At 36.4% G+C, this 19,259-nt stretch overlaps 1 protein-coding gene across 1 annotated transcript in view; it reads left to right on the forward strand.

Annotated features, from left to right (window-relative positions):
* Positions 1-19,259, forward strand: part of LOC106138127 (complexin) — a 276,922-nt gene that overhangs the window by 18,955 nt on the left and 238,708 nt on the right. The window contains exon 2 of the mRNA XM_060951063.1: positions 12,462-12,501. The gene's annotated coding sequence lies outside the window, so the exon portion shown is untranslated. The remainder of the gene's footprint in view (positions 1-12,461; positions 12,502-19,259) is intronic.

The following is a 19,259-nucleotide window of genomic DNA, read 5'->3' on the forward strand; positions in this document are numbered from 1 at the left end:
TCCAAAAACACAAATGGTCATAACTAAGTACCTTAACGATATGATCACAGTCTCATAACAGTAACGGTAGAACCTCGGCGAAATAAAACATGACATTATCTGTAGTGACTGCTACACGAACGACCCCCTCGAGCCACGGATATGGCCATGCGACCGTCGTTATAAAAATCTTCCGGTGTCATGAACAACGAATCCATGTGAAGACGTTTTATGTTGATTGCTTATTATTTTCTTTCCGTAAAACCTATTTTTGTGTAAGTCGCCATTTGTATTCATTATTGCAGCCGTAAGGTAGAATGTAGAGGTATTGTTAATATATGATCAAACTCTGTTTTACACATAGATAGACGTATAAAAAAGGCGGACTGAGTGTGATTTAAAAAAAGTGAAGCATCGTTGCACGCATGTTTAAGTGACTGAATTTGCCATTTATGGCGGCCGACTGTCAAACTGTTGGTGAGATTGTGTGCGTGAGGCGTGTATATGTACAGTGAGACGCTTACTAATGATGCCTCATTTTGCCTTAGAGTAAAGCTCCGTCTGCCTTTTTATCTACGTCTATGGTTTAATCTAAGTTTGTTATAAATAATTTGAATTTGTTATTTAGCTATAGCTATTTATATATTGAAAATTTTATTGCACAAAAAAAACATGTACAAAAAGCGGACTGAATGCTGTTTGGCATTCTCTACCAGTCTACCAGCTAACCAAACAGAAATCAAAATAATTGTCTTTCGGATTATAAAATAACAAATATCATAATGTTGTTGATAAATGTCAATGGTTGCAGGTTCTCACCTTTAGAGTATAATTTTACCATTTTTTTTCAAAGTTAATAAGTCAGTCTGAGTTAAGTAATATACCTAATGTTACTTAGGTAACTCAAAAAATAATTATTCGTAAATAACTGCTATTGGACCAGTCGCCATAATACATACATAAAATCACGCCTCTTTCCCGAAGGGGTACGCAGATACTTAATCTTTCCACTTGCTACTATTTCTGCATACTTCCTTCGCTTTATCTTCATTCATAACGCTTTCCTATTCGTCCGCATAATGTTTTGATACTAAATCAAAATTTCACTTAATTTCGTTTTATGTCATCAGATCACAACAACAAACTAAATATTTTTATCGCACGTTTATCATTCTGATAACGAAGAGATACGATACCGGTCTATGTGTATTAGTAAATGTAACCACTGGTTATCACAGACAGACGACGATTTTAATATTAGTTGCAGCACCCGTTTATGAGCTGGGATTTTTTTAAAATCATTTTAATAGCAAACTTCTTTGTTACCAAATTTATTTTTGCAGGTGCATGCATACATATAGTCACGTCTATATATCTTGTAGGGTAGACAGAGCTAACAGTCGAGAAAAGACTGAAAGGTGGTAACATTGCTGGTTTTACTGGTAATAAATTCATTTATAGTGTTTGTCTCTGCATATATGACAAAGACCAAGTAACACTTAACTTTGCAAACTTAACCTTTAATCATAAAAAAAATTGATAGAATGAAAACTATATTGCACCATAAAAGTAAAACATATAAAGTGACAGAGATGGTACAAAGGCTAAATAGAAAATAATAACAATCTTCGCAAAAGTTTTTTAAGACTAACATTTTTTTACTTTAATTATGAAAAAGGTCAGAGGATAAATTTGATGAGCTACATCGGTATGTAATGAGAAGCCGAGAATTTCCTTTTGAAAAATTAATGTTTCGCCTCCCGCCTCGCTTGATTATGTTTCTCCAATTCGGGCTAATCGTTGTTCATTACGCTTTTGGGAGAAAGAAAATGAATAAAAATTCTGAGAAACATATTATTTTCGACGAAAAACATCACAGGAACAATATTAAAATTGTTAGACTTTTAGACAGATATTTTAGACTTTCTGAGAAATCATTCTCTTGATGTTCCAGATGTAGTATTGTTTAATCTCTCTCTCATCTCTGCGTGTTCCCGGTTGCACCCTCGACAGAAGTGTTTCGGGCCCGGGGTCCGCCTTCCGACTTTTCTCTCTCCACTTGGTCCGGTTTTCGGCGTCCTCGGATTTCAGTCCATTGGCTCGCATATCAATCTTTTGCGACGTCCAACCATTATTACATTATATAATTTTTGTATTGTTTCATATTTCCATTAAAAATGGAATCACCTGACAGAGTAGCGTGTTTGGTATTATTTAGTTTGTACAGAATGCTGTCACATTATGATTCTAATTAAGGGCTTAGATTTTCGCAAATATGTCACATAAATACAAGTAACTATCTAACTTCATTCCCATTTCTCAGAACAGAGGAAGAATCCTTTCTTAGCGTTTATCTAATTCTATTTAACCGACATTATGTTACATCGAAAAGAAATTGTGTCATCTTAAATCCCCGCCAAGAAACGTGTGATTTTTAATTTTTTTTTTAATATTTTATTTATTTTTAATAAATTATAACTATAAATTAAACTAAAATAAACCTATATGAACTAATAGGGAAGAAAATATGTGAATTAAATAACTCATCTAACTTTGTAATATGTATCTAGGTTATACTTTTCAACTATAAGTAATGTCATATATTTGAGTTCAGTCTAAACACATCTCTTGAACAGAACAAACGTTTTTATGTTTAACGACATCCCCGCTTCAACTTCTATTCTTCAAAAGCGTGAAGTTAGTCTGGATTCCATTTAACCGACGTTACGTTAGTGCCAGCAGTACTGTGCCCCCTGCGCCCACGTCATCCGTTTCCGCCGATATGAAACAGTTTGCGAAGTCTGCATTTCAAGTTTGATGTTTTGTGTGGACACGCCTTTCTGATTCAATAGCAGTTTCATCGTTACACACTATTTATTTATTTATTAATTTATGTACACAGAAAACATCGAGACTGATAAACACAAGAAACAAAATTACACTATGTGCTCGCTATAGATTTGTTTCGTTAGCCTCCAACAGTTAATAGTGGACTCAATATTTCCGGGATTTTCCTCGGTGGAAATTTCCGGAAAATAAGAAGCTCGGCCCGTTCACTTAAGGTATAGGCTACCAATGTATTCCTTAAGTGAACGGGCCGAGGGTTTTCTGGTAAGGGTAGGAAGTCTTCATCTTTTCACCTTTGTTACCTTAACGACCAAACGTTTAGGGATAACAAAGGCTTTAACTACTACTAGGTAAAACTTTGCTTGTACTTTTTCTGTAAAAAAAAATGGTTTTTATATCTCATGTATTCTCCATTGCAAATATACAAAATCCAACAGAACAAAGAATTTCACTTTTACAACAAAGCTTTCAAGTTTTATCTCAACTTTGTGAAAGTTCGCGCTCGCGATCAGCGCGCCGATAGACGAGACTCGTTGTAAACGAATTTGTACCGCGTTTTAGCAGAGGTGTGCTCTCCCTGCGACTTTGAGAGTTGGTGCATCACATAGGGCTGCTATTTTTTTTTAATTAAATTCTGGAGCACCAAATATGAGTATTTACTTTTGAGGTTAAAATATTCACCTTTAAACAAATTTTCAATTGCTTTGTAGCGGGAGCGATGATTCGGCTGGACCGCCACCAAAGGGAAGATCTTCCGCCAGGCTAGGTGTGATGCCTGGGGAACCGTGCGACAGACGATATTGTGTCGGAGGTTGTATATATAGCTCCAATCCGTGAAATCTTTGCTTTCGCGATTACCTAAGGTTTATGACTGATAGCGTTGCGTGATTCTATTTTTTATTTTTGTGACTTGTGGCGTATAGATTTTTGCCACAGCTTCATGTTTTATTTTTACAACTGATTCAAAGAAAAGTTTTTATACATTTGTGTATCTTTCTTATAAGTAGAAAACTACCTAAACTTAGGTACTTCATTGTACTCACAGATAACAATGTTTAAACTTTTACTTATCCGGCAAGATTACAGAGTTAAATTTTTCTTCCATTTCACTTTGTCTCTTGCTACTTGCTGTTGTTTTCTCTCTCTCGCATGCATGTTTATTTTCATTTGTGAATGATGGTTATTGGAATATTTAATCGCCGAATTCTTACGCGCCATACGATTACTTATTTGATAACTTGACACGAAGGCATTGTGCCCGCAATTAAGCCTTCTCGCGGTCTTTTCTGCGTAAAAGGAGTTGATTTCTTTTATGTAGCGCCATACGCACGGTTTAAAATCTCGAATATTAAATGGATAATTATGTGAGTTTGTTAAAGTGACGTCGACATTTTCGGTCAGGTTTTCTTTTCACATTCTGCCTAATATGTCGTAGAGCGAAAAAATGTGTGTGTCAAGGTCACAAGGGGCCTCAAAGGTATTCCATTAGCACCGTTGAGAGCACACCCTCACCACGTGACATCCGGTGCCTAACTCGCTAACACAATAAGACGCTCGAAAAAGCCTTTCAGACTTAAGTGGTATTGGCGGGACATCCCCCCACTCCCTGCCCTCCAACGAAGAGTGCCGCGAAAATTAATTAAATTTGAATCTCGGCTCACCAACGACGTGTGTGACGTTTTGTCTTGAGAATAATTTATGTTATTTTATGCTAATAACGCCTGTAAGAATGTTGCGAGCGTATATGAGGAGATGGGAAATTGCTTTATTTTATGTCACAGGAGCTCCGATGTTTTATTAAGTATTTATTAGCTTTGCCGGCTCATCTTAAGTATATTGTGGTTAATATTAGGCTCATTTTAAAGCGCTTAGTCCACATGAATAGATTTAGACTTCCTATATAATTCAGTTACTAATTCAAATAGCACTTAGAGAGTTGCTTATCAGAATCTGTTTGAATCAAATGGACTATACTTTATACTCTCTGTAGATTGAGCCACTTCTGAAAGAAACATAAATTATAAAATAATCCTCATTGTACTACGATGTTATTTCATATTATTAGCTCTAATTTCTATATAAAGAACTAGCAAATTCATATATTGCGAGCTTTCATTATCCCTCATATTACCTGATTCAGATCAGGATGTCATCTCTGTCTACCCTGGAAGAGATAAAGACGTGTATGCGTGATATCCTAAGCAGTAACGCAGTGTGTAAATACAAAAGGTTGTAACGCAGCGGACGCAGAAAAACAAAAAGTCATGTAGTAAAATCAATAATGCTGCCGCTAACATTATTCAATGAAATGGCGAGTGCCGTCGGGGCCCGAGGCATGTAAAGCCGCGGTCACATGGACTTTTATTATTTAATTAATTTTTTTTTATAATAAAATGAGAGTGCCGTGTGGTTCCCGGCACCAATAGAAGAAAGAATAGGACCACTCGATTTCTCTCCCATGGATGTCGTAAAAGGCGACTAAGGGGGCATCATATGACAAGTGATTTATAAATGGTAATAAGTAATCCTAAAATGCAAAATGGCTGCTACTTTTTGTCATGGTAGTACATCAGCGGCACGGCTGGAGCCAATGTGTACTAAAGCAGCCATTGGCGAGACAAGTTCTCATAGTTTAAAAACATTTGCGGGGTAGACAGAGCCAACAGTCTTGAAAAGACTGATAGGCCACGTTCAGCTGTTTGTCTTAATGATAGAATTGAGATTCAAATGACAGGTTGCTAGCCCATCGCTTACAAGAAGAATCCCAAGTTTATAAGCCTATCCCATAGTCGCCTCTTACGACATCCATGGGATAGAGATGGAGTGGTCCTATACTTTTCATATTGGTGCCGGGAACCACACGGCACTTAGAATTTTAATTAGACGATATAATGTGGACAAGGGAATACATTGTTAGGTATTATGTGAAAGATCTTGTCAGTATTACGTGCGATGTAGTCACGATTCATTATTCATTTAGAATTCTTGTGTCACAATGTTTGTTCCCATACTCCTCCGAAACGGCTTGACCGATTCCCATTAAATTTTTTGAGCATATTTAGTAGGTCTGAGAATCGGCCAACATCTATTTTTCATACCCATTATCCGCCCTTAACGTTTTTTTTTAACTCAAAATTACATACATTCATACATACATACATAAAACCACGCCTCTTTCGCGGAGTGGTAGGCAGAGACTACCACTTTCGACTTGCCACGATCTCTGCATACTTCCTTCGCTTCATCCACATTCATAACTCTCTTCATGCAAGCTTAAAATAACTTAAAAATTATTTATATCTAGTTTTACATCTTCCCTTGTCTTGTGTTTTATTCTGTGAAGTGTAGTAGGTGTGTGACCAAGGCTTTACAGGGCCGTGGAGCCTGTGAGGGACAGGTCACTATTAATTACTCCCGGCGAAGCTAACTAATTGGTCGGGAAGCGTAATTCAATAGCTGTACGGCGCGGACAGGGCCTCAATCTATGTATCTGGTTCACTTTATATTACCTACAGCGTTCAATGTTAATGTTTAAAAGTGAGGTTCGATTCCGATCCCCGTTCAGATTAACATACTTTACATACATATGGTCACGCCTATATCCCTTGAGGGGTAGACAGAGCAAACAGTCTTGAATAGACTGAATGGCCACGTTCAGCTATTTGGCTTAATGATAGAATTGAGATTCAAATAGTGACAGGTTGCTAGCCCATCGCCTAAAAAATTCCAAATTTGTAAGCCTATCCTAAGGGATAGGCTTACGTAGAGCTTACTTAGAATGTCGTAAGCGACATCCATGGGAAAGAGATGGAGTGGTCCTATTCTTTTTTGTATTAGTGCCGGAAACCACACGGCAATCAGATTAAGATGGCAAATAATATTTTTTTGGATGAATCTACGGTTGCATTCTGCTTTCGTTCTAATCCCTTATGTACTTTGATTGACTATAAAGGTAAATTGGAGTACACTGGGTCTTGTTATTAACTCTCTGTGACAACTGAAGGGGAATCCCAAGTTTATAAGCCTCTCCCTTAGTCGCGTTTTACGTTTTCATTAATTTATATATCACGTTTATTTACCTTGCGGGGTAGATAGCCAGCAGTCTTGAAAGACTGATAGGCCACGTTCAGCTGCAGAATTGAGATTCAAATAGTGACAGTTTGCTAGCCCATCGCATTTCGCATCGCATACATTTGAAGAAGAATCCTATCCCTTAGTCTATAAGCCTATCCCTTAGTCGCCTTTTAAGAGATCCATGGGAACGAGATAGAGTGGTCATATTATTTTTTTATTGGTGCCGGGAACCACACGGTAAGACACCGTTACGATATCCATGGGAAAGATATGGAGTGTTTCTATTCAAAAGTGCAGGAAACTACACGGCATATTAAAATTAAAATAAAGTTTTCATCTAAAAGTTGAACATCTGCTATTCATTTAAATATAATTCGCCTATACGAGGTAAAAAAAATCAAAAGTCTGAAAAATACTCGAAGGCTCTTCCAAAGAAAACCGTATCAGGTGCCACTATGAATGGAATATAATTTCAAATACTGTGACAAACTGAGACAGCTTGCTATTCTCAGGGTTCCATGCACGACCCTTCAGTGACACGAAACTGATGGCGCCATCAGCATCGTGACATGATAAACGTGCGCAATATAAATAAAATAAATCCCGGTAGGAATATCCGGGGAAAAGTGGGCCAAGTCATGCAGGAATCGCTCAGTGTTGTATATGTTTAGAAGTGGTTTGGAAGATTTTGTATCTTTTATTCGAGTAAGAATTAGTTCCAATTGGATTTCGAACGCCAATAATAAGGACTAGTTTGTAGACATTCAATTTGATAGTTAATTATCTATAGCCGCACACGCGCGCTTGCTATCTATGAATTTCCACAAGGTGGTTGACCATTAACGAACTTAGACTAGGACAATATCTTATTTTATCGCTCTTTCTGTTTTGATGGAGGCCTTTCATCAAAACAGAAAGAGCGAGATGAGACAGTTTATTTTTCAAAGACAGCAAACTGAATGATTTTGCTAGTGTATGTACTTTAGTTATTTTTATGAGAAGATTAACTTCTTCTCTATCTAAAGTCTCCTAAATACTTAAACTTAGCCATTACACTGCCGAGTACCTTTCTCGCATCATCGATCACGGTGTCGCACACTAGCAATTCAATATCATTGTACAATCTACCAAAATTAACTTGGGGCAATCTATTTTTTTTGTATGTAAGTTTGTAACGAGATAAAGGTTCGAATACGTTGGTCTGATTTTGATGGAAAATTCACGGCAAAGGACTAGTTCTTTTTACAATCTAAAAAATCCGAAGGTAACGGCTTCAATTTAAACTGAAAATATCTGAACTTGGCCATTACACTGCCGCGTACCCTTCCCGCGTCATCGATCACGCTCGGTGTCGGACACCGGTGTCGCGGTATCTGATTGATTCGCGTTCGAGTGTCGGAGATTGATCGATATGATTTACACCAATTTGTCCATGTTTCTTTACTTACGTTCAAAATGTTTGGTTGAACGTACGTATGATATATTGATAGCTGAATAAGAAGACGAAGTGACACACTGTGCACAGAAAGATTCGGAACGAAGTTATTTCTTTTAATGAATTTAATTAATACCGTGTGATTTCTGGCATTTTAGAACAATCACTTTCCCAAGGATCTAGTAAAAAGCGACTAAGAGATAGGCTGTTAAAGTTGGGATTCTTCTTTTAGGCGATAGGCTAGCAACCTGTCACTATGGGAATCTCAAGTCCGTTATAAGGCCAATTAGCTGAACATGGACTTTCAACCTTCTCGAGACTGATGGCTCTGTCCATCCGCAAGCGATACAGACGTGATTATATGTATGTATTTGTCTTAGATATGATATAGAGAGACGAACTAAGCTTACTTGGCAATATAAAAGAAGAATTGCCGAACTCTCACCCCACGCCTGTCAATCTTCCTCCTGGCTTTTAGTCCCGGTTGCATCCTCACCGCTCTGGAGAGTAGCCCAGGTTATGTCTTTGACCATGGATCCTGGGTCAGGTTTTTACACGGAACGACTCCCGTCTGACCTCCGCAATCTATGGAGGTAAACCTAACCGACCGATCCAGTTACCTGAATGTATGGGTGTGAAAATGGTTTCCTCACGATGTTTGCCCTTACCGTAAGAGCATCGGTTGATATTCAAACTAATGTACCTACATCTTCGAAAATAGTCTTGGCCGGGATGGGATTCTACATACATACATATCATCACGTCTATATCCCTTACGGGGTAGACAGAGCCAACAGTCTTGAAAAGACTGAAAGGCCACGTTCAGCTATTTGGCTTAATGATAGAATTGAGATTCAAATAGTGACAGGTTGCTAGCCTGTCGCCTAAAAAAGAATCCCATGTTTGTAAGCCTATCCCTTAGTCGCCTTTTACGACATCCATGGGAAAGAGATGGAGTGGTCCTATTCTTTTTTTTTATTGGTGCCGGGAACCACACGGCAAGCTGCCCAGCTGTCAATACATAGATCTAATTCATAACCTAGTAAATGTCGTTTTATTAGCCCGCTCGCTGGAGTACATCGTTTCCATCGCATTTTATTGGCTTTGCAATCCACTTGGCCCACATTGCAGTCATTTGTGTACGAGTGGGTGGAATACTGATGGCTTGTACACAGTAACACATAGTGGACTTAATGAATTCCACCTTCCGAAGCTCTTGAAATACAAAGATGTAATTTCTTTTAATATTTTACTAGCTAAAGTTATCGTCGCGGTGTTGAGATACTTTAAACCTATGTACATATTGTCACGTTTATATCCCCTGCGGGGTAAACAGAGCCGACAGCATTGAAAAGATTGAAAGGCCACTTTCACTGTGACCTGAACGTCACAAGGCTAAAATGTAAAGTCAATGGGAAGAAAAATAAATATTGACCAAACAAATTAAATGGGGAGTGTGAATGGGATGTTGACCTTAAGACTTCAAGAACGTACCTTGATTAAATCGGGGATGGTCTTGCTTTGAAGAAAGTTATGAATGTGGGTGGATGAAGATACATCTATGAAGGGGTCGTGGCAAGTGGAAATGTACTCTATGCCTACTCCTCTGGGACAGAAGCGTGGCTTTTATACATGTATGTTTGTTAAAGTGCCGTGTGGTTCCCGGCACGTATACAAAAAAGAATAGGACCACTCCATCTCTTTCCCATGGATGTCGTAAAAGGCGACTAAGGGATAGGCTTACAAACTTGGGATTCTTCTTTAGGCGATGGGCTAGCAACCTGTCAATATTTGAATCTCAATTCTATCATTAAGCCAAATAGCTGAACGTGGCCATTCAGTCTTTTCAAGATTTTTGGCTCTGTCTACCCCGCAAGGGATATAGACGTGACTATATGTATGTATGTTTGTTAAAAATAATGCCAGTTGCAGGCTTATAGTAACTCCGATTGAACAAAATATGGCAATATTTCCTATTCAATGTTGCCAGTAGGTAATATTTTTTCACCATCACGTGTCATCGAATGCAATATTGAATTTTCCGTGAAAGCTGTTCATTAGTTGCTAACTGTATTTTTTTCAATATTCTGATTCTAAAGCCGTATTTGATTTAGAAAATTGAATATTTTTTTTACGAATTTTGTAGGTTATGAATTGATGGTTTTTTTCCTGAACTGCATGCATAGCATACGTTGCGTATTAATTTCTATTAAACTTGGAATTCTTTTTGTAATCGATCGGCTAGTCTGTAACTATATATGAATGTTAATTACATACAAGCTTAATTATTAATGTGCGTTAACATGCCTTAGAACTATTGGTATTACTTGTGACTATTGTGTATGTCTATCCTGTAAGTGATAACGATGTAAAAATAGTGGACATTTTTTGGTTAGCAATTCGCCTAAAATTTTTAAGTTAAATATTTCTTATGTTTAACATTGTATAGTAAAAATTCTTTAACATACATATAGTCACGTCTATATCCCTTGCACCCCGCAAGACAGAGCCAACGGTCTCAAAAAGCCTGAAAGACCACGTTCAGCTGTATGGCTTCATAATGGAATTGAGATTCAAATAGTGATAGGTTGCTAGCCCATCGCCTGCAAGAGGAATCCTAAGTTTATAAGCCTATCCCTTAGCCATCTTTAACGACATCCACGGGAAAGATATTGAGTGGTTCTATTCTATACTGCTGTAAACCACACGGCACTTTAGAATAGAACGCAATTTTATAACTTACACGGGATAATTAAATCTTAACCCAAGATCGTTTTTATTTACGTTCGAACTCAGATGTAAAAACGTCCTTCATCTGAGCACTCACATCAGGAAACATATAAAAAAACCTAAAAAGTTCAAACAAAAAGCTCCCACAAAGCTCCATGTTTGCTCTGCCGATAATCCTGTGGGACGCTAGTAGAAGGGATTACTCAACTACAACTTATTAAGTGTTTATAATTGGAGACCCCGCTTAATTTTGTGGCAGGAAATTGTTTAGGATTTTCAGAGTTTCAGAGCTTACACACCCATACATATTTACTACTAGCTGATGCCTACAGCTTCGTTCGCGTGTAACAATTGTTTTAAGGCGTTATTTCTATATTTATAATAGTTGAGATGGACCAATGTGGGTTCTCCATCAAGTTTTATAGTTTTTAAAATCATTTTTTTAGGCTCACAGTTATAAGCTAAATAACAAAAAATGTTCCACATATTAGTGTGCACAAACAGACAAACAGATATACAGAAAGTTTGTATGATGATATCTTTATTGCACAGAAATTTATACCAGTTACCAGGAATAGTACATGGTTATAAAAGAAATACATCACTTGCAATGGCGGACTTTTCCCAAGATAGTTTGTAGGAATATGTGTGTGTTCATTACTCTTTCTGTAGTAAAATTTGTGGTTATTTAATTTTACGAAACTGGCAGGCAACGCCTAGTAAAAAAAAAAACAAAGTCATGTCTATGCAAACCTTAATTCAGCAGCTTGAAAATCCCCTCGAGTTCGGCTCGCCCATTGGATTAGAGGTTTCAGTTGACACAACACTCGATTGGCCCGACTGACCGTCTTTAGTGTAAGTCGTATTAGTCCCGCGGACTTCCGTAAGCTGATTGGTCAATTAATTGTTTCATTTGATGTTAAATTCGAATATCGAACTTATTCTATTCGATTGGTATTATTTTCCGTAATTGCTTTTTATTGTTAGTTTGAGTTTGAAACAAGTATGTTTAAATAAGTAATCTGCCGTGTGGTTCCCGGCACCAATAAAAAAAGAATATGACCACTTCATCTCGTTCCCATGGATGTCACAAAAGGCGACTAAGGGATAAGCTTATAAACTTTGGCTTCTTCTTTTAGGCGATAGGCTAGCAACCTGTCACTGTTTGAATCTCAATTCTATCATTAAGCCAAACAGCTGAACGTGGCCTATCAGTCTTTTTAAGACTGTTGGCTCTGACTACCACGCAAGCGATTACGACGTGACTATTTGTATGTATATTCAGTTTCAAAAAGACTGAAAGGCCACTCTCATCTTCATGATGGAATTGACCAATAAATCTATTATTAATTATTAATATTTCGTTGGAGACTAATAGAATTTTTCTTTGTTACAGCCGTATCACCGCGGGTGGCCCTCTCCGCTTCACTTATAAGGTAAGTACTTATAGTATGAGTATAGGTACTCGAACCCTTTTAAGAGGCTTGTTGTATGAAGACGAAATACTAATAGCCAATTTAATATTTTTATTTACGAAATATGAAATACATTTACTACATTAGACGGGCTTGATTAAATCGAGGACGTTTGAAAAAAGGTAAGGTCAAGAATACTGTGAAGCTATGGACTTGCATGTAGAGAGTGATGGATGTGAATGAAGCGAAAAAAGTATGCAAAGAGCGTGCCAGAGGAAAGATTAAGTCTCTTACTTCCCTCGGAAAATCTCTCATAAATAAAAAATATTATGCATATCTTTTATTTAATTATAAATCATTCCCATGTATTCCTTGTGGTTCCCGGCACCAATAGAAAAAAGAATAGGACCGCTCCATCTCTTTCTTATGAATGTCGTAAAATACGACTAAGTGATTGGCCTTAAACCTGATATTCTTTTTTAAGGCGATGGGCTAGCAACCTGTCACTATTTGAATCTAGATTCTCTTATGAAGCCTTACAGCTGAACATGAGCTTTTTCATGATTATTCTCTCTGTCTACCCCGCAAGAGATATAGACATGATCATAATGTATGTATGTATGAATGTGTAATTATAAATGCGAGTTTGTAAAGATGTGTGGATATGTGTGTTTGTTACTTATTCACGTAAAACCTACTGAACGCATTTCCACAAAACTTTGCAAAAATAATTTTTGACATTGTAATAATACATAATAAGTAGAAATTTTTAAAGTCTAAAGGCGAGGAAAGTCAGACAACAGCTCTTTAAATACGAAAACGTTAAAAATAACAAAAGCAGCTATGTCATGATAACATACATTGCAAAAACTACTTATCTAATTGAGTTCTGACGACAAGGTTCCATCTCGCGATTACCGGCGCTAAATTGAACCCTTGTCAAAATGACAGCATCGAAGCGATGGCGACTGTTTTATCGACTGCGCCAGTATTTATGACAGACAGCGGTTTCCGAAGAACGTAACACTTTGGGAATAGGTACTCGTACTATGTTAGTGAAGCAATCTTTTTACTTTGTTATAGTGACGTAAAATGTAATATTTTTCCCAGCTAAAGGTGGTGTTCTAGTCTTTTCGAGATTATCCGCTCTATGAAGCTAGATTATAACGAATGAAGACATCTTAAAGTTAAGGGGCACACAGACTCAATAGTCTAGATGAAACTTGATTGTAATAAAAAATACTCACGGTAAGGTTTCTAGCCCGTCGTCTAGGAATTCCAATTTTAAAACTATTTAATTTTAACATAACTAAAAAATATAATTTTTTACTTTATGTTCATGATGAATGAAAGTAGTGTGATAAATTTTGTGACATCAATATGTTAGATCCTATGGTCATTCTATTTTGTGCGTTAATCAAAGCGATAAATCTCTCTAACCCAGATCTTATCCTATTCCTCAATGGCCAGTGTAACTTGAACTAACATATAGACAAAATTACTTCCTAACTCTAATACTTAAGTCGTTTGATAGGGGTCTCGGATGTTGGTTAGGTGTAAAATAAATTAGGACTCCGAAATTTGAACAGTACGCACCTTTCCTTTGAACTACCCTATTTCCTATCAGAAAGTGATACGCTGCAGGACCACTGGAGATTGAGAAACACAGAGGAGAAACCTACCTGGCATAGAATTTGTAATAATAGAAATGGTAAACGCTGAAATCTGCATATGATGCCACATGGCTATACATCAAGTTGTAAGAACAATATGGCATTTCTATTGACTTATATTTTCTAAAATCTATGGTTCTTAGTATAATTGAAATGAGCATCAGTCGAGTGGTTAAGGTAGTCGACTGAAGAAAGTATGTATATCCGTTTCAATGTGCGCAGGTTCAAATCCTTCTACAGCCTATCAATGACTCTTTTTTTAAGTTATACACGTTTGAGTGTTATAACAACGCTTTTACGATGAGTGAAAACCTTGTGAGGAAATCTTCAAATTTAGAAAATTTCATGTTTAACCAAAACCGATAACTACTTTAACACCCACTTAATTTATCTGCTTAACCCAAAAATGGACTGTCATATAATGCATATACTTAGCATTAAGTCCACTTGTGACAGGTTGCTAGCCCATCGCCTACAAGGGGAATCCCAAGTTATCTTAATGAAACGATGAATTAAATATAATAAATGCATTGAGGTGCAATGCTAATCGATGTCAGCATATTGGGGTTCAATAGATCGAAACTACAAAAATCGCCTTACACCCCTCGGATTAGAACCTAAGACTTTCGATTTAACAAGCGTCTAGACACCACCGAGCTCGTAATCTCATCGTCTCCGGATGAACCCCTGCAAATGAGCATAGACTGCCAATATTGTTACACCGAGCCTGGAAGTTAAGTTAATTACAAACCAATCCCTTGCTCTCATGATTTAGATTACATCGGCGGCCCATCAGAAGGGGATTGATTCTATTACAGAGGTTCAACCTTAACTTTCAATCTGTAAATGGTTTTACGTGTGTTAGGTGCCAAGTTACATTATAAATGGTCGAAGGACTGGCAACCTGCTACTAATAAATAAATTAATATATACGGGACAAATTACACAGATCGAGTAAGCCTCGAAGTGAATTCGAAACTTGTGTTACGAAATCAACGATGCTATATCAATACATATAATAAAACAGTAAAAAAATTTGTCTGTACATTGAGTATATTAAAAAAATAATAATTTATAACGATACCAAATTAGTAACCGAGCATGAACTTGGAAAAAAATCGTCAGACCGGACGTTTATCTATGGAATTTGCCCATTTAAATTCATTCATATAATCATATGTATATACCTTGCGGGCTAGACAGAGCCGTTCAGCTTTTAGGCTTAATGATAGATTTGAGATTTAAATAGTGACAGGTGACGCCTTTACGAAACGAGATCATTTTTATATTGATGCCATATTTTATTATGTCATCCACTACACACTGAAGTTTGGTTAACGGTTACAATTCGTTTCCAAATCAAAAAAGCGTACATTGTAAATGGGACTTCGCCACAGACATGACCCGATTCCGCAGTGACAGATGGCGCGCTGCTGAAAACCAAATGTTATTCGACGCTAGCATGTTTTGTACCGTTATGTTTGCAAATATTAAATCCATTTCTTGGAATTGAGGCTATAATGGTACATATTTTATGTTATAACTCTTTCTCAGGCTGATATTAGAAAGAAATGTTTAAAAGAACGTCAGCGGTCGACGGTGCCCGACGAAAGAGCGTTATGTTTGATTTTTAAATCCTTATTGAGTTTGTAATCGATAACATCGTGAATTATCGTGGCAATCGTGATAAGTGGAACGATGTGGTTTCTGCCTACCCCTCCGGGAAGGAGACGTGACTTATGCATGTGTGCAATATCGTGAATTTATCTTAATGCATTCTATATTGTTAACTTGATTTAACAGTACACATTTAAGTGCAGTCGCAATATCAAAATAATTTCTGAATTACAAATTTCAATAATAAAATGCTACCTTTGTGCGTTTGTATAATAAACGTTTTATGAAACAGCATAGAGCAGTATTTTACTTCCATTTCAACTCGTATTAAATAGTAACTGTTGTTTTCATAATAAGCTAGATATCATAAGAAGACTCTTAATTTCATGCCAGTTTCAGAGATTAAACGTTCATAAAATCACGCCTCTTTCCTAGAGCGGTAGGCAGAGAATACATCTTTCAACTTGCCACTGATCCCTGTGTACTTCTTTGGCTGTAAACTTGTCGGTATAGGGTCATACAAAATTTAATATTTTTTTTTCTAAAGATTAGAATCGTACAATTTATTCTTGTCAGGCATGACATTAATTCTATTGAAATATATATCTTTATAACAGGACATAATATATGTATATCATCACAGACATCGTAGACAGAGCCAACAGTCTTGAAAAGACTGAAAGGCCTGTTTGGTCTAATGATAAAAATTGAGATTCAAATAGTGACAGGTTGCTAGCCCATCACCTAAAATGAGAATCCCAAGTTTATATGCCTATGCCTTATTCGCCTTTTATGACATCCATGTGAAAGAGATTGAGTGGTTCTATTTTTTCTTATATTGGTGCCGGGAACCACAAGGCACATTATAACAGGACTACTTTCAGTATCGACCGTGATTCCCCGCCATGCAAATAGTACTCGATATCTCGCAAATAGCGTTTCTGCTACTTCACTTTGAGCTTTGTGCAATATCTTTTGTGCCTTTTTTACTAGAAAATATCATTTTATTGGACATTTTTGAAGAGACTTCTCTATAAATTATTGTTCTACGAATACGACTTTTAAAGGTCTTTGTTGTCTATCAATTTTTAATACATACCTCTACAGTGTACCAAAGACTCGTCTCAGAGTTAAAGATTAGTTTTGTTTTCTAAATGATTCTCTTACGACGAGGGTAAAAAATCTTGAGGAATCCTGCACATGCAGGTGTTGAACTGGTAAATATGATGATTAAATGTGTACATATAATTCAATATGGGTTAGGTTAGGTTAGCCGTGTGGTTCCCGGCACCAATATAAAAAAGAATATGACCACCGTAGATGTCGTAAGAGGTGACTAAGGGACTAACTTGGGATTGTTATTTTAGGCGATGAGCTAGCAACCTGCCACTATCATAAAGCCAAACAGCTGAACGGGGCCTGTCAGTCTTTTCAGGACTCTTGGCCCTGTTTTCCCCGCAAGGGATATAGACGTGACTATATGTATGTATGTATGGACCTTGTGGCGGTAAGAGGAGTCCCTACGTGTTTAACCTGTCCAGTGCCCAAGCCAATCCGGGATCATTGTTCCTCATCATGATCATCAGTGTTGATCACTAACTCCAGAAGGGAAAAAAGAACGTTATTATCTCTAATATGAAATCCCCATACTTTTTGCTGTCAGCAAATAAACCTAAATGCTTCATGACCCGAAAACGTATAACCGGAAACAGAAACGGTATTTGTTCTATATTAATAACATCTCGAATGCAGCACTATTTGCGATTAAAGTCTGTTCGCTCTTCTTTCTGTTTGTCCTTCAGAGTGCTGTTGTTGATTTACTTCTGTAATTACAAAGTGTAGTGTTGAAAGTGAAATGTTACCAGGAATTACATTTTATATTGCAATTGCTCAAGTTCTTTTCATGTTTGTGTATTACTTAAGTTTGCACGATTTTCAGTACTTTTTTTTGTAAATTGGCTTGTATAAGTTTTTACAATTAACAGTGGTTAAGCGATTTGTTCTTCGTTCCCTGAAAGTAGAAATAGATTTTTTCCAAAAATAGGTAACAATATAATAATGCTGTGTGGTTGCCGTGTGGTAACCAATACAAAAAATAATAAGACCATTCCATATTTTTCCCATGGATGTCGTAAAAGAGGACTAAGACTGTTGGCTCTATCTACCCCACAATGGATATAGACGTGAAAATATGTATGTAGGTTACAATGATATCGTACCATTATATATTGAAATATCTGTATTGAAATGTTATCATTAATCATGTTAAATTAATTATCATGTTCATTTAGTAGGTAATACAGATTGATGTTATGAATTAAATTTAAATTAGGTATGTCATCCATTAAAGATATGAAATAGCACATTGTAGTTTTGCTTATTAAAAAATTAAAAGTAGTAAGAGCTTTCAATTTGACATTAAATTGTATCAATATGAAATATGAACAGATCATTACACGAGAAAAAGATAAAGGCTTGATACGTAACCTTCAAATTGAATTGAACTTTCCTAAATTGAGCTCAAAGTATAAGAAAAAATATCATAATACAAAGGTCAAGTTTCTCTATTTGTAATTTCTACTTTGTATTTGAACAGACAGTTAAATTAATTCCATTGAGACTACATTGTTGAGAACCTTTAAGAGTCTATACAATGTATCGAGTTTCTTTCATTTTATTTTTTCTTATCTCTTTTGATTCTATTGTTGCCAGAAACGCCCAAATTCTCAACGAAAAGACGAAATCAGATCTGGAATGTCTTTCTAAAAATGTACAGAAAACGCTTACATCATCCAGATAAATATAAGTTTTTTAAATATAAGCGTTATTTGTTTTCAAAAATATTTTCTTTTATGCCAAGATATTAAGTGCAATACTTGTTTAATAAATCCAAAAAATTATGAAAAATGAGAAATGTTTCTGTAAAATAAAATATATTAAGATGTTTCTGAACCAATATCCCTCATGTCAATTTGCTGAAATGCTGTGACAATATCCATCAATAAATAAAATATTAATTCTTGAAATGAAACGTTTCACTTCCAAGTCGATTGACACGAAATAACCCTCGAGTATTATTTTACGAAGGGTATTAGGTTGAGTAAATATTATCTTTCACAATGAGTATTTTCATAAGAAATATCCAATTACTACGTGTTACATTTACAGCTGTAATATCATGGCAATAAGGCTTTGCTAATAATACAAGGGTAAATATTTAGTAATGTACGAGCGTTGTTGGAAAAACTGTTGGGTACCTTAACGGTTTACGATTAAAATATGTACGTGATGCGTTTAAAAGAATTGGTTAAAATCTTACCAAGTCCATGTACCAATTCCCTTCTCTGAGTTATGTACAGTTAGTTTAACTACAAACAAATGTCCTTATGGTGAGGGCAAATATCGCAAAGAAACCTTAACATTCAGGCTTGATTGTTTAGGTAATATTATTTAAGCATGACGAGATTAATATATAGACTTAAAATTACC

This window comes from Amyelois transitella, chromosome 23, assembly GCF_032362555.1.
Source record: "Amyelois transitella isolate CPQ chromosome 23, ilAmyTran1.1, whole genome shotgun sequence".
NCBI classification, from domain to species: domain Eukaryota; kingdom Metazoa; phylum Arthropoda; class Insecta; order Lepidoptera; family Pyralidae; genus Amyelois; species Amyelois transitella.